At 34.8% G+C, this 11,282-nt stretch overlaps 1 long non-coding RNA gene across 1 annotated transcript; it reads left to right on the top strand.

The window, feature by feature from the left end:
• Positions 1-2,255: 2,255 nt before the first annotated feature.
• On the top strand, positions 2,256-10,849 carry LOC117661955 (uncharacterized). Its single transcript, XR_004590181.3, has 2 exons — positions 2,256-2,350; positions 10,630-10,849. It is a non-coding gene; the product is annotated as an uncharacterized LOC117661955 (long non-coding RNA).
• The last annotated feature ends 433 nt before the right edge of the window (positions 10,850-11,282 follow it).

Here is an 11,282-nt window from a genome sequence, read left to right as displayed (position 1 = left end):
CTGACCCAGTATCATAGCCTTAGAATCAGGTCCCAAGACACAAATCGAGCAGGCCCCACCAGGCATTAAGTCAGCAGATTTATTGATGGCAGGCCCTTCCTTTATCAATACAAAAATCTCTTCTGGTTCTTCCTCAGCCAGTACTTCTTTGACAAATACAGGTGATGAGAAGCTGGGAATCTGTCAGTTCTGCAAGGGAGGTCAAATCAGGAAACAAACTTCATTGGAAGATTAGAGCAATGCTTTATTGAAAAGGCTATGTAATAGAATCTTGCAAGTCTGCCAATATTTTGCCTTCTCTCATTTGTACTAACCCATTGATTGTCAGTCTGAAAGCCGGCCCAAATCTCTTCTTAATATAAAGCTAAAGAAAGGCCATCTCCATGATTCCCTATAGGGAGAGATGTTTAACTGATCAAAGTTTCTGCTCAATGGTTGTGGATTAAAACCATAAAGGGACTGTCTTCCATTGCTGGAAACAACTTTAGCATCCAGATACAGACACTGTGTTTCATGCTTTCTTGTCTCTAAGCACTTTCAAGATACCATTTTCTTCCTCTTCCTCCTCTTCCTCCTTCTTTTCCTCTTCTTCTTCTTCTTCTTCTTCTTCTTCTTCTTCTTCTTCTTCTTCTTCTTCTTCTTCTTCTTCTTCTTCTTCTTCTTCTTCTTCTTCTTCTTCCTCCTCCTCCTCCTCCTCCTCCTCCTCCTCCTCCTCCTCTTTTCAAATTACAGACAGACTGATTGGGCTTTGCATCTCATCCTCAACCACAAGTAAGCTGTCTTCCATAAGCATATTTTCAAATATTTCCCTAATACCATTTCTGCTTTTGCCTGTCCCACCTACCTATACCCATACTCTGTCTTGCCCTATTGCTGCTAATTCTTCAACCAAACATTCTTCCAGTTTGTGCCTGGCATCCTATGTCATGATAAGCACAATCCTTGCTCATACCCCTTGTTCCCACACTGCTGGACACTCCTAACAAGTCATCTTCTCAGTAGGTGACTGATCACTGGCATCTTTGCAAAACTCTCAAGCCTATCAGCAATGGAGACATTTGTCCCTTCTTCGAAGGCCAAGAAATGAAACCCAGGGCTAAGGCTGATTCTGGCCCAAACTGGATGTAGCATAAGCTAAATGGATTTAGAGAGGAGTTTGTTGGCAGACAGACTCTGACTATCTAACATTGCCTGGAAATACAGCAGGGGGAATAGGACCATTGCAGGTTGGAGGAGAATTGTTATTGAAAAGATTCCTTAGTCCAGTGTAGGAGGGAAGAATGAGAAACTCAGAATAACTCTAATTTTGCTAAGTAGGTCTGGAGAACAGCCTTGTCAAGCATTCAAAAGTCTGTTATATTACCCTACTAGCAAAACAATTGTTCCCAGATAGTTCTTTCTAGAGGTAGTCTGACTTAAAAGGCATGATTGAATCCTGTCCTGTATCACAGGTCAATCTCCCATTTCAAGTTGATCTCTCCTGCTATATGCCTCCAGACCTGTAGATTATTAAAGTATCATTTAAGATTGCAATGAAATCTATTGAAGAATCCATAATCACATTTATTAGATTTTTATCCTACCTTTTTTATTTTCATAAATAACTGAAGGCGACGGACATAAATGGCAATAACAATAGCACTTAGACTTACATACTGCTTCACAGTGCTTTATAGCCCTCTCTAAGCAGTTTACAGAGTCAGCATATTGCTCCCAAGAATCTGGGTCCTCATTTTGCCAACCTCAGAAGGATGGGAGGCTAAGTCAACCTTGAGCAATCAGGAACAAAGTCCTGGCAGTGGGCAGAGTTAGTCTGCAATACTGCATTCTAACCACTGTGCCACCACACCTCTAATAATATGTCCTATTTTCTCCAGAAAAGCAATCCTGTGAAATAGATTGAACTGAAGAGAGAGTGACTAGCCCAAGATCACCAGCCAAATTCCATGCCTACGGCAGGACTATAACTTACATTCTCCTGGTTTTTGGCCTGGTGCTTTAACCACTAGACCAAACTGGTTCTATATTCTAACTGGCCCATCTTTACCCACCAATGAAAAGTAAATAAATACATTTTTAAGATACTGACATGAAAGAATTTTAATGTTCCTATGAAAAAAAGAATTATTTATGTTTTGGATTTTAAAAAATGCCAAAAATCTGATTGGACGTAAGAAGCATGTCTCTTAATTGGCTACCCTTGTGCTCTAGAATGTTCCACAAATGACAGGCCACAAATCAGTTAACTTTTAAAAGATACCCAGCTTTTTTTCCCATGTGTTTGGATCTAATTTAGTGGAGTCTCCTTTTGGTTACCATTTAATTATCCATTTGGTCATCATTTTGGAATGTATGTATTGGGGTATTCTTTTTTTATGCTTATATTTCTTTTCCTTTTTATTGTTTAGTTTTGCTGTACCCACCCAACATCACATTGTTTAAGTTCAATGATCCTATAAATTCATGAAATAAAGAAATAAATATTTGGTTTCCGAATGTTTTGTGACCAGGCTAGGTAACATCTTCAGCAGAGTTTAGGAGATGTCAGTGTCAATGTTCCTCTGTTTATAAGGTTTTCGTGTGGTCAGTCGAAGAACACTGACATCCCCTAAACTCCACTGAAGACATTACCTAGCCTGGTAATGAAATGTATGGAAACCAACCCACAGGCTCAGAGAACAAACCTTCACATACACATACATACACAAGCATAATGTTTTATTCCATCAGGCGGGCTTGGCCTAATTTCTTCCCCTTTTAAATATGTAAATTTTAATCTGTTTTTAAATTATTGGGGTGTTTTAATCTGTCTGGGCCAAAATGATTTAATTTGATTTTATCTGGTTTTTAAATTTTTTGTATTTATGTATTTTATTGTTGGCTGTTAACCGCCCTGAGTCCTTCGGGAGTAGGGCGGTATACAAATCAAATAAACCTAAACCTAAACCTAAGCACACACACACCTGTGTATGTATGGAGATAGATAGGTAGATAGATACACAGATGTTTTTTTGAAAAAAAATATAAACGTCTGTGCTTCTATTTATGAGTCTTAAATTAAATTGAAATCTCAACACAAATTATGTATTGATAATTTGCTGAATATAGATTAGAGAAACAGCTATAAAATGCAATTTCAGTTGATAAAACTTGATGATTAAAACTTCCATTAAAGCTTTAGAGCTAGATTAACACTATTAAACTGATTATTATATGAAGACTAAAGTATATTAGATCAGTTAACGATAATGTTTATGGCAGGTTAAACCCCTTTGAATATTTTTGGCCAAACGAAGGTTACCCTATGATGATGATCAGGGTTTTCTACCAGATTTTCAAGTATATAATTAGGTTTGGTTTAACATCTGTATTCTTTTGGCTGAGACCTTTTATGAATATTCCCCCCTTTGGGCCTATTTGGAGAGTGAGTGTTTAACAACTCTGAAGTCTTGGCAGGTATATTAAACACAGGTCTTTGTTTCCAACATTGAAAGCTGCCAGGCAGATGAGTTCATTAATACATAAATTAAATAATACATAAATTATTTCATTTTGATCTTGAATCAAATGTTAAATTGACAGCATGGAATGAATTAAATTTGAAAAGAGCAGGAAAAAATATTTTATGGGAAAACTTGAATTAAACAAGGGATTCCGTTGATAAATCAGTTGGTTCCCAATGGTTGTTTTGGAGATTTTGAGAGATTCTCTGTTCTTTGAACATATGATCTTGAACATTACTTGCCTCCAACATTCACTTTGAAATATTACATTTAAAATATGTGCCCATTAAATTGCATATCATGGATGCCCTAACAGACTGCAGGCACCTTCCTTAAGAGATGAAGTGCTATCATGGAAACCAGGAATTCAATTTTATTCAGAATTGTAAAAAAAATGAAATGAAAGTTAGCATTAATTACATTTCTGAATGGTGGAATAAATAATTGAAGATGCATATTTAGAAAAACAATGGTGTTAACAAAGGTGTTAAACGTAAGATATGTTTCTTATGATTTAAAAAGGAAATCAATTCAACAGAAAGTGCAATTTCAAAGAAAAAGGTAATAATAAGAAAAAAATATATAAATATTTATGTGTGGATTTGGCATTGTAATAAATTGAAAATTCTTTTTTTCTCCTGTTAATTCATGTGTTATTTTTCTTCTCTTTTTACTTTGGTCAGTTTATTTTTATTTTTCTTATCATCTATCTATCATCTATCTATCTCTCTCTCTCTCTCTCTCTCTCTCTCTCTATCTATCTATCTATCTATCTATCATCTATCTGTCTATCTATCTATCATCTATCTATCTATCATTCATCTATCTATCTATCTATCTATCTATCTATCTATCTATCATCTATCTATCTCAATTATAATTTCAAAGAAATAGAAAAAGAAATAATGCTAATACAAATAGATTTAAAAGAATATATAAAATAAAATCAAAAATAGAAACAATATAAGTAGCAAAATACATTGAACAACCAACAAACCAACATTCTAATGCACTATTAATTACTTAAAATATTATAGACATTTCATACCCAATTTGTAATCAAGACATATAATTCTAGAATCCAAATTTGGACTGTAGCACAATTCTACATATAAATTATAGTCCAGAAATGATTTTCAAATAAGATTAAATTGTACAACGACTTAGTTTTTTTATATGAAGTGATTCTGGACATCAAAATATATTCTCATCATTTAATTAATATTTTTCTATATGAGGGACCAGAGATCTTATCCAATAAAAAGCATATAAAATCCTTGTAGTTATTATTATATAAAATGCCAGTTCAGTGTATTTTGAAGAAATGTGTGGTGAAGCTTAATAAAAAATATCTCAGTTTGAAATGGAATTATGACTTTCAAAATGTGTTCCTTACTATGAATAATTAATTTCCAATATTGTTTAATTTTGCAACATTGCCATCACATGTAGCAGAAAGAGTCCATCTGTTCATTGCATTTCCAGCATTTCACGGAAAGGGAGTTACTAATTTTAGCAATCACAAGTGGAGTAATGTACCAGCAATAAAACATACCAGTTCTCTCTAAGTATGATGCCTGGGGTAAATTTAATATTCTTTTCAATTGAGATCCCCACTCTTCCATCTTTAAAACTGTATTTAGATTTTGCATCCATTTAAGAATGCAGTCTTTGACATGTTCAAGTTCTGAGTCATATTTTATTAATAGATTATAAATTGTGCCCAGTAAATATGCAATATTATGAGATCTTGAAATTCAACAAATTTCTCCATATTTTTTCTTGTTAGCATAATTTTCTTGTCAGTATACTACTTTAGAACCAAATGAGTGGGGAAGAATACTGTACAGCGAAGAGTTTAAAGATCTTGTTAATAATAAAAATATTATATTCTAAACAGATTCTTGTGTTTCCATTAAGCAAATTTCTTAGTGCTTTCTTAATTATAAAGGTAGACATGAATAGAATAGAATAGAATAGAATAGAATAGAATAGAATAGAATAGAATAGTTGGAAGGGACCTTAGAGGTCTTCTAGTCCAACCCCCCGCTTAGGCAGGAAACCCTACACCACTTCAGACAAATGGCTATCCAACATCTGCTTAAAAACTTTCAGTGTTGGAGCATTCACAACTTCTGGAGGCAAGTTGTTCCACTGATTAATTGTTCTAACTGTCAGGAAATTTCTCCTTAGTTCTAAGTTGCTTCTCTCCTTGATTAGTTTCCACCCATTTCTTCTTGTTCTACCCTCAGGTGCGTTGGAGAATAGCTTGACTCCCTCTTCTTTGTGGCAACCCCTGAGATATTGGAACACTGCCATTATGTCACCCCTAGTCCTTCTTTTCATAAGACTAGACATATCCAGTTCCAACAACAGTTCTTTATATGTTTTATCCTTGAGTCCCCTAATCATCTTTGTTGCTCTTCTCTGCATTCTTTTTAGAGTCTCAACATCTTTTTTACATCATGGCGACCAAAATTGGATGCAGTATTCCAAGTGTGGCATTATAAAGTGGTATTAACACTTCACATTATCTTGATTCTATCCCTTTGTTTATGCAGCCTAGAACTGTGTTTGCTTTTTTGGCAGCTGTCGCACACTGCAGGCTCATATTTAAGTGATTGTCCACTAGGACTCCAAGATCCCTCTCATAGTCACCACTATTGAGCAAGGTACCACATATAATGTACCTGTGCATTTTGTTTTTCTTGCCTAAATATAGAGCTTTACTTTTTTCACCATTGAATTTCATTTTGTTAGATAGCACCCAATGTTCAAGTCTGTCAAGATCCTTCTGTATCTTAAGCCTATCTTCCAGAATGTTGACTATTCCTGCTATTTTGGTGTTGTCTGCAAATTTGATGAGTTCCCCATCTATCCCCTCGTCCAAATCATTGATGAATATGTTGAACACTACTGGGCCTAAAACAGAGCTCTGGGGTACCCCACTGCATACCTCCATCTATGTAGATGCAGTTCCATTGAGAACTACACGTTGAGTGCTGTTGGTCAGCCAGTTACGAATCCATCTGGTAGTGATGCTGTCTAACTCACATTTTTTTATTTTATCAAGTAGTAGGTTATGGTCTACTTTATCAAATGCTTTATTGAAGTCCAAGTAAATTATTGAGGAAGGAAACACACACACATACAAAAACACACACGTCTGTGTATGTGTGTATACAGTGTGTATGTGTATATATGTATGTATGTATGTATGTATGTATGTATGTATGTGTATGTATATATATATATATATATATATATATATATATATATATATATATATATGAATGAGTGTGTGTGTGTGTGTACACACACGTGTGTGTATATATATATGTACACAGAGCTGAGGTGGCGCAGTGATTAGAGTGCAGTACTGCAGCTACTTCAGTTGACTGCTAGTTCAGCAGATCAGCAGATCAAATCTCACCAGCTCAAGGTTGACCCAGCCTTCCATCCTTCTGAGGTGGGTAAAATAAGGACCCAGATTGTTGGGGGCAATATGCTATCTAGTATACTGTCTTTGGTGTAAGCCACCCAGTGTCCTGGGAGAGTGGGTGGCATAGAAATATGAAAAAGAAAGAGAGAGAGAGAGAGAGAGAGAGAGAGAGAGAGAGAGAGAGAGAGAGAGAGAGAGAGAGAGAGAGAGAGAGAGAAAGAAAGGAAGGAAGGAAGGAAGGAAGTATATATACATACATATATGTATGTAGGTATACTGTATATGGTTGTGTGTGTATATGTGTGTGTGTGTGTGTATACACATACATCCATACACACAGTGTGTATGTACATATGTATGTATCAGGGCTTGGTTCTACTTACCTTTACTACCAGTTCGCAATGGGATTGCGCGTGCATGCTTGCTTCGCTTGGGCATGCGCCTTGCTTGTGCGCAAGAGCCTTGCTTCTGCGCATGCACAGATTGCTTCTGGTGACATCAGGGTCTGTGGGCGGAGCCTCCCGCCGGTTTTACTACTGGTTCTATAGAATCTTCTATAGAAATCTTCTATAGTAATCTTCTAAAATACAGAATAAAATTTGGAACCTTAAATAATTTTAATTCAACTAATCGACTGCTGATGTCTGATACATACTTCTTTGGCAAGAGGCAAAATAGCCATTTTTCAAGGAAAATATTCCATTTTACAGTTTAAACTTGACATTTACACTTCATATTAATTCTGACTTCTTTGTTTGGATGAACTCCAAGAGGAAATGGCTGGGCAGAAAATTGGTTACACTCTTCTCACACTATCATTTATACATAAAATATTTCCACAGAGCAATATATGAGACAAGAGTAGTCAGCAAATTCTGACATTGGGGTTTTGTAGATCATTAAAATAAACACCAACAAAGATCTGGCCATATGTTTCTCTTTGGAATATTTATGTTTTCTCTGTATGAGAACATTATCTCTACTTACAAGGTTGCAATGTCCAGCAATGAATGGAGAAGGAGACATTCCTAGAGGGGTCTTGCTAAGCCAATAGGACCTGAGTAGTTGCTGCCCATATTATACCCAGACTGATCTCTGAGATGCTCTAGACTGTCTTCCTAAGAAGTTCTTTATCAGGAGAACAACTGAAACAATTGAAGGCTCTTCTAGGAAACTTCAACAGGAGCTGGAAGTCAGGTAGAGCCATAGCAGGAAACCATAATGTGATGCCATTAGGGAAGGGCAATCTTTGGGGGAACCTCTTTCCCTGAATTATTTACTTTCTAGATAGGTTAGTATTATAGATATTTAAAACAGAGATTTCACTATGAAAAATATTGCACTGAATCAATTGGTAATCAGCCATTGAATTTCAGTGATGCAGTATTTAGAGCCTCTTAAAAAAGAGTCAAAGTGGCATGCGGCCCATGGATTCTCTACCCTTCAATAAATTAACATGGCTATTATTATTTATTTATTTTTTTGGAACCTGTACATGTGTTCAGTTTTGTTGAAATCTTATTAGCTGGGCAGATAGTAATCAAATACCTTTTATATGTCCAAACTCTTTTTATAAACATTTTAGAAGGTTAAGAGATTTATAGGCCTAGGTATAATAATAGACACCCAAATGTAGCCTTTCAAATGTCAGTTTACATATTTAATAACTATTATAACTATAAATGGCAACAGACCATGTTAAGAGCAATAAACATGCCCTGAATGCCATAAACACAAATTGCACAAAATGTTAACAACTTCTTTGTCCATCAGGGTTAGTCAACTATGTAAGGAAACAACACAATAGAAGTGAACCATATTTCTTGTGGACACAGCAACTTTATGCATTATCACCTTACAAGGTCATTTTCATTCAAGTAATTCATGGATTATAGCCTTCTGTAAGAAATGCTGGCTATATTTGTCTCACTATCATTTTAAGCACATAATAAACTATGTTAATACTAGTCGAAACACATAAATAAAAATTCTGGTTTCATTGATCTAGTAGTGCTATAGCTTATTGGAGATTCATTAAATATTTTGCTTCTTATGCTTTAGAGACAGGCTATTAATATCACTCATGGAATACATTTCATTAATCCACTTTTTTGGGGGGAAAGCCCCTGATGATTAACATATAATTCCTGGAAATCACATTCATACCTGTTTACAATAGTCTTTGGCTAAAAGTACTCAATTACTTATCTTAAGATATTTTGATTTCCAACTTGAGATTTCTAGAATTGTTGCCTAACTTGACAGAACTTTAATTAATTAAAAAGAGAAAATACATACAATAAGTATTAATAATATAAGGTGAATTTATTATTTTTTTAATGTACATTGACACATACACGGATGCTTTAAGTATAAGCATCTTGGTCTTTGATACATGAATTTTCTGCCCCATACTTCTTGTTGCCTCATATTATATATCTCATATTTTCTGCTAGTAAATTGAACTATTCTTTATTAATTTATCCATAGGCACACTAAAAATATCATATAGAAGCAAAAAAAATTTCCTTAATTTACTGTTTGTTCAGTGTTTTCTAAGTATTTCTTTCATATGCATAGGTTTTTTACTCCATTATACTTATTGCATTCAGCAGTCAATCTTCAATTCCTTATTTGTGCAAAGCACCCATAATTTTAAGCCTACTTTTTCATGCATTTTCTAAAATACATCAAATTTACAATAAGATTTCTTTCATTGGTTCATACATTTCTCTTTTCTCTTTTACTGAAGAATAAAAATCTGTTGGAAAACATGTTGATCCCAGTCATTGTCCTCTGGACATAAAACCCTTCTAAATTTTACTCATTGATACTCTTAATAACCCCATTTCACATATCTTTTCAGGCACTTTTAACCAATTAGTGTCTGCATTCGATTGTCAGATTCCAAGTAATGTACCTATCACAATCAGAACTCCAAGGCAATCAAAGAATAGGTTTATTCAGATACATCATCTTGGCCCAAGTCAGTACTGGTGGAAAGCCAGTACTGAAGGTTCCCGCGCTTTCCACCACATTAAAAGTAAAAGTTTCTTATTTTCTCAAAACAACAAATCATATTTTCCAATCGGGATACTGGCTGGTTGCTTGGTGACTTCTCTCCTCCTCCTCTGCCTATCAGCCATTGGAATGTCTTTGACTCATAAGAGAGCTATGTTGTTTTGGCTGCAAAATTCCATCTATCTCTACTCTCCCCTTTCAACTCCAAACTGTGTCAACCTGAAACCATGTGAGAATAAACCCCGATAGAAACAAATGCCCCAACAAGAAGGGATGAACCACAGCCAGGTCAGCTTCAGGCTTGACATGTTTATTTTCCTTTTTATAAAGGCACATTTCCCATATTTTAATTTTTGTTCCGTTATCTATATCTGAAGAGGTGGGGTGGAAAAAGGACAGTTTGTCCTTCTCCTCCTCTACTCTGGACTGGCATAAAGTGGGCTGAACTACTTTCAGAATCTAAATTGGCTTTCAAACCAATTAGATGATCCTTACATAGTCCTATTATTTAGTTGTTTTCATCAGTATTTCTGGATCTATAGGATGAGAATATTTCCCAATTCTCATCCATGTGTTGGTCCACAGGAACATTTATGCTAGAGATTGGCCTGAAATTATAATATCTGTCCATTAAGGAACAATATATATTTTTTTCCACTACAGAAAAAATACCAAGAAATATAGCAATGAGACTTCTCTCCCCCCAATTTCTCAGTGATTCAGATCCTGGAACAGTTCAGAGGAACAAGAAGGCTTAAAAGGATTATAATGAAACATTAATGAGGTTGTGTGACAAGAAGAATAATGTATTTTAATTTCTCATCCATATAATTCTTTTGTTAAAAAAATAAAAGCATTGTTCATAATGTTTCACTGTTTAAAATATGTAAACTACACTTTATTTATAGTTTCTTGTTGTTTTTTAATTTCCTCCAAAAAGATCTTCAAGGATTTTTAAAAATATAACAAAGTTCATAAGCCTTTTCCCCATTTTTCATCCTTTGATATAACAGAAGCTTAATGGTTTTTATGATAGAAAACTTTTAAAATCCATTTGTACCTGATCGTTTGCTAATCAATTAATTTCTCACGTACTTTATGAGAAAGACATGAGAAATGTGTTCCAATTATTGAATTTTCTTTTGTTAATAGTTGGTGGTTTTGCTAAGAATAAATTACTTTTTGAAAAGTAGATGTGATTTAGTGGAGGGGGAAATAAACTTCCACAATATCAAAGTATGAAATGTAAACTCATTTAATAACATGCTTCAGCTGTTCTGTTTCCATTCTAGAGTGGAATTATTCTTGTAAACTTT

The sequence above is a fragment of the Pantherophis guttatus genome, chromosome 2 (assembly GCF_059756535.1).
Source record: "Pantherophis guttatus breed Tessera chromosome 2, ASM5975653v1, whole genome shotgun sequence".
NCBI classification, from domain to species: Eukaryota; Metazoa; Chordata; class Lepidosauria; order Squamata; family Colubridae; genus Pantherophis; species Pantherophis guttatus.
This window is presented reverse-complemented; position numbering and strand designations above follow the sequence as displayed.